Source organism: Trachypithecus francoisi, unplaced genomic scaffold (assembly GCF_009764315.1).
Source record: "Trachypithecus francoisi isolate TF-2019V2 unplaced genomic scaffold, Tfra_2.0 Lachesis_group2, whole genome shotgun sequence".
NCBI lineage: Eukaryota > Metazoa > Chordata > Mammalia > Primates > Cercopithecidae > Trachypithecus > Trachypithecus francoisi.
This window is the reverse complement of record NW_022681465.1, coordinates 65,708,622-65,714,621: the sequence shown is the minus strand read 5'-3', so window position 1 is coordinate 65,714,621 and position 6,000 is coordinate 65,708,622.

Genomic DNA, 6,000 nt, shown 5'->3' with positions numbered 1-6,000 from the left:
ATACAGAAATGGCCTCTCAATTCTTGCTATAGGGGATGCTGTGGATGTCCCATCCAGTATTTCCATCTTCCCTCCAAGTTTACCTGCAGAGGATGGTTCCCGCCCATCCTGACAGCATCTGACATAGTGTCTTTATCTTTCTGCTTCTTTTCCTGAGTCATTTTGAGGTGTCACAGGAACTTGCTCAGCCCATCCAAGGGTGGGCTTCCCAGGGTGGTTGGGAATTAACAGCCTATCTGCTTCTCAGAGGCAACCCTCAACCAAAGAGGAAAGAGAACCAACGGATAAATGTACAAACTTCCCCATCTCTCAGCAGGTAATTCTGAAGCATGTTCCTGCCCGTTCTTCCGGGGACCCTAGTGAAATTGAGCTCTCGTTGGTTAGAGCAGTAATCTTGTTAGTACATCCTTTAATCACTTCGCTACCTTTTTTATTTCCCCACTCCCTCACTTCTTGCTATCACTTCTCAGATAAACTACATTCACCCAGATCCTTGCCTCAATGTCTGCTTTTGGGGAGACCTAAACTAAGATGGATGGTACTAGAGCTGGTCCTAGAAAGGAGACCCTCAGAATGGGGTATGAGAATTTGCTTATGTCCCGGTTAGAAGCAACAAAAAGCTCACTACTGGTCTAAGTGGGGGAAGTGATGGCCCATGGCTTAGGATGTTTACTAAGAATTTCACCAACGATTGTTTAGGATGAGGTACAGGCAGAAGGGGAAGCCTTGGCTAGGGAAGGATTGTGGAGGTGGCTGACTTTTGTGAACTTTTCTGGAGTTCTTGAAGAGAATAACACAGAGAACAGCAGGTAAGCCAACTATCAACTCAAGGCATGCTATGAAAGGCAAAAAGCTTTCATGGCCAACTTTAATTAGATCCTCATCTTTTGCTGCAGGAGTGCACAGTATGCTGCATATTAGACTCAGAATATAATCATAAAAATGTCAGCACTACAATGGATACCAAATTCACAGCTAGGGCAGATGTCCTATGTTAACATCAGGGCCCAGAAAGGGAAGCAGTAGGACTGTGAAACCTGGAATGGTCATGCTACACAATCTTGAATCCCATATTCCTTTGAATCTTAAAAAGAAAAAAAAGAAAAGAAAAGAAAAAAAAAGTATGCTGGCTCTGGTGGTTCATGCCTGGAATTCCAGCATTTTAGGAGGTTAAGGTGGGAGGTTCAGTTGAGCCCAGGAGTTAGAGACCAGCTTGGGGAACATAGTAAGACTCCATCTCTAAAAAAAAAAAAAAAAAAAAAAAATTAGCTAGGTCTGGTGGCATGCACCTGTGATCCCAGCTATTGGGAGGCCAAGGTGCAAGGATTGCTTGAGTCTGGGAGGTGGAGGCTGCAGTGAGCTGTGACCATGACACCACTCCAGTCTGAGTGACAGAGTGAAATCTTGTCTCAAACAAACAAAAAACCAAGCATGCTTATTTATTAAGAATCTTTCCTTTTCTCTGTGATCTAGAAATAGTTTCCTTCCTTTTCTTTTTCACTTTATTAAAATTCGATTCAATTGTAATTAATTTGCTGTAAGGAGTAAATTGGGAGTGCAACTTCCTAACTCATCTTTCCCCACTGATATAAAATGCCACCTGGATTGTATACCAAATTCCATATGTACTTGGGTCTTGTGGGAGAGAAAGTTAGGTGTTCTCCAAACCTGCTCTTCTTCTATCCAGGCATACAACAGAGTAGGTTTCCCAGGTTTCCTGCAGTTAGAAACTGATAGACCTGGTACATAAAAGCCTCCCAAAAGATGCCCCATCCTCTTTGCCTTCTTGCTAGGTGGATTAGAGATATATATATATATATATTTTTTTAATTCTCTAAGAAAACCTTGAAAGCCACATGTTAAGGATGGCAAAGCCAAAGATGCAAAGAGCCTGAGTCCAGAATCCTTGTGAAGAGGAAAGTCTGCTGAGTGGAAATACTCTTATTCTGGACTTTATGAAAATGAGAAATAAACTTGCACTTTGTATGAGACATTAGTCACTTTTTATTAAATTAGATGTCCTTACTTTAATATAGGTCTATTTCTGGACCTCATTCTGTTTCATTCCTCAGTTTCTCTGCTCATATGCCCATACTATACTGTTTTAATTTATATAGTTTCAAAATGTGTTTTAGTACTTAGTAGGATTTAATAACTTCATTAATTTTTCACAATTTTTTGGGGTTCTCCTTGCATGATCATTTTTCCATATGAATGTTAGAATCAGCTTCACTAGTTAAAATAAAACCTCCTTTGGTATATTTATAGAAATTATAAACATTAGAATTTGATATAAGAAGCAGTGACACCTTTATAATATTGAATCATCTTACATAAGCACTATTATTCTCTTCATAGATGGTCATGTCTTCATTTATATTCTTTAGTAGCAGTATAAAGTTTTATTTGCATAGGTGGTAATAATTTTTTATTTCGTTTACTCATAGTTTTTTTTGAAGTTATGGTATTATAAACAGGATTTTTTTTCTATAATATTTTATAACTGGCTGTTGCTTATACAGGAAGCCTACAAGGATGCTGTGTTACCTGTTTTTTGCATGATGTCAAATAAAAGCGAAATGACCAGTCAGACATCCAAGAAAAACGTCTAAAAGCAAAATAAATCTTAAGTTTAAAAACGTTTACACTGTATAGCAGAAAAACAGACTGCATTCAGAGAAGGCATGTTGTTCTGGGTTAATTCACAATGGTCAGAGTTGCCCTCATTTTTGATCAGTATTCCAAGGAGCTGCTATTTTATAAACTGTCCATACTATTTAACGAGCAAGCACTGCTGTGCTGGGGTTTGAGGAAGCACAAGAAACATCACCATTCTCCCCTGTTTCTAATAACTCAGAAATAGGTGCAGGCCTTCAGGCAGATGGTTATATCACTATTACTGATAAAACTGATATTAGAGAACATGGTTTATGTCTGTGGCAACAACTAGCTTCCTAATACTGCACTAAGACAGACTTTGTCATGCACTGGCAACATGGGACAACTGTAAGCCTCTCCCATGGAGTCCATCCTTACAAACTTAAGGCATGGACAGGCAAAACAGAACACATTTTTCTATAAGAAGGCATCTTGTAATTCTCTTCTTTCATTTTTCCTCACTCAGGAAAGAGTAAAAGGGCAGAACAAAGCAGGACTGTAACAGAAGGTACCTCAAAATAGAAGTAAGTATCAGAAGTGAGAACAATTGTCACTCCTTTAATGGCAAAACAATGTATTTTTAGGGATCAAAAGTTCATGCAGTTTTTGGATATATCAAATGTTAGATTTTGAATGTTAGGCAGGAATTTAAACTATATGTATTTTTAGGTCATGCTTACACATGCATTGTGGAACATGGTTCTTATCAGGCCTTACCGTAAGAACACAAAACAGATCACAAAACTGTTGGGAAAATGGCACAATTTGCCTTGGCCTTCTTTTGTTTATAACACAGTTGTTCTATGGACATGATCATTATATTACAAGTATCTTTCTTTTAGCTGTTCTGGATTCTTGTATTCAATACACTTAATCCTTGGTAAAGTTCATCCTTGCATTAATGCATTTGTTGAATGTGCTCTCAAAGATGGTACGTTCATTATAGCATGTATAATATAGGGCAGATACTAAGGTTTATTGCCACCGAGCCTCCAGTGACCATCACAATTTTCAGTATTTATTAATTCATTATATATGTTTAGAGGCCTTATGTGACAGGGACTATGCTAGAGACTGGAGCAACAAAGATGTGTAAGGATACACTCTAGGAGCTCATGGACACATGGGGAGGGCAGAAATAGCTCACTGAAGTGCATTGACAGAGCATAGTTGTCCTGTAGGAACACAAACTGGGCCTTGAGTCATGCCTAAATCAAGGAACTCTGACACTTGAAGTTGTCTAACTTTATATAACTTGTAACTGGCAGAGGAAGTACTTGGACTTAGACTGATTCCAAAGCCACTGATACCTTTGGTGCCACTTTGTGATGCTGCTGCCCCTCATTGTACCTGTTCCAGATGGGGCAGTGCTGCAGAGGGCAGATGGTGTGGCTGTGCAGTTCACAGAGTAATTTGCTCAAAAAGTTGGCCTTTGAGCCTAGCGCTAACCCTGACTTCGGCCTCCCTCCTTAAGTCAGCTGATTGGTTGTGACCTTATTAAGCCCAGCTGACAAAGGCATTCCCCCTTTCTCTAACGATCCCATTTTCCTTACCCCTCAACAAGCTGAGGTTGATCTTTGATCAGGCTGAGGCCCAGGTGAAGGAAATGCTTGGGATTGGTTTGGGAAATACTGGTGAACTGGGTGGAGGATCCCACTTTACCCCACCTCCCTGTCATGCTTCGGCTGATTCATGAGGGATTTGTTGTTGTTATTTCAAGTCGTCTATAAATCAGCTGTACCAAAAATGGTAAGGATAACCCTAGATTCTATGAAGGTAATTCGTAAGTCCAAGGGTAGCAACTTCTAAACACTGTCTACATCAAAAATTTGGCATCACAAATCTGAGTTTTATCTGCAAGCATGCAGAAGGAAAGTATAAAGAAGCAGCTGGGGCAAGTTTTGACTTCTCTGACCCTCTGTAATTGCACGAGAGTATAAGATTCAAAATTGTGACTAAATGAATGCTTGCACCAACTGAAAAAAGTTTTAAATTATCAGTAACTCTGCCTAAAGTGATCTCTTACTTCTTTCCTTATGGGCAAGAACCTACCTTTTTTGAATAGACCTCTAACCTTGAAATTCTGTTATTCACAGATGTATGGTGGGGGCTCATAGGGGGTTGAAAATAATCAGTATTTGGAGAATCATGAGAAGAGCAGCTGAGACTGGAGCAGTCACCACAGGATATTCTCATTTGGGCTGAGTTTGGAAACAACAGCCAATGTTTACTGAATGATTCCAGTGCTGAGGGCTTTATATATACTTTTCTTCATAATGTCCTGATAAGTTCTCTTCGTTTTTTTTTTTTGAGACGGAAGCTCGCTCTGTCATCCAGGCTGGAGCACAGTGGTGGGATCTCGGCTCACTGGAACCTCTGCCTCCTGGGTTCAAGTGATTCTCTTGCCTCAGCCTCCTGAGTAGCTAGGATTACAGGTGCCCGCCACCATGGCCAGCTAATTTTTTTTTGTTTTTAGTAGAGATGGAGTTTCACTATGTTGGCTAGGCTGTTCTTGAACTCCTGACATCGTGATCTGCCTGCCTTGGCCTCCCAAAGTGCTGGGATTACAGGCATGAACCACTGCACCCTGCTAAGTTAAGTTCTCTTCTTGTAAAAGGGGAGCTGAGGCTTGGAGAGGTCACAGAGCTCGAACATGGGGAAGGAGACACTGGAGTCAGGCAGTTGGTCCCTGGAGCCCACATTCTTACTACCATGTTCTCCTGCATGCAGTCATGGAACTTCTCACTCAGCTCAATCTTGGCATGAGTCACCTGAAATGGGGTGCAGGGGCTTCTTAATAGTGCTGATGGCTGACTGACAGGCTTCAGAGCTCTGCTTGCTGTCAAGGAGCGTTGTGAAGTTAGCAAAATAGTAAAGATGCTGTAGTTGGAGGTTGGCTGACTATTCAGTGAAGGCCCTCCAAGGAAGTAAAAATGTGCCATCTCAGCCTTGTCTTAGCCTCCATAACAGAACTCCTGTTTCTGAACTACAGGAATCAAACTGACAAGATATTAATGTATAGAATGCCAATTTACTAATTTGCAATGTTAAGATAAACCCTCCTAGTGAGTGACCAGAATGTTCACTGTTCAGAGAACTCTTTTTCTAAGAACCACGGTTTGTGGGAACCTCCTTAGTTATTATAACTTCATTTGTGAATGCAAATGAGAATAAAGGGAAAGGATGGTGCTGATGTCTGGAATCCCAGAGAGCAGCTAGAACTGCAAAAGCAAGAGGCAGTTCAAGACCAATTAGTGCAGAAACAAGCACTGCAACTGCAACAAAAGTGCTACCACTGAAGTTGACAGAGCAGAGTAGGACAATGAATATTTATAAAACTGA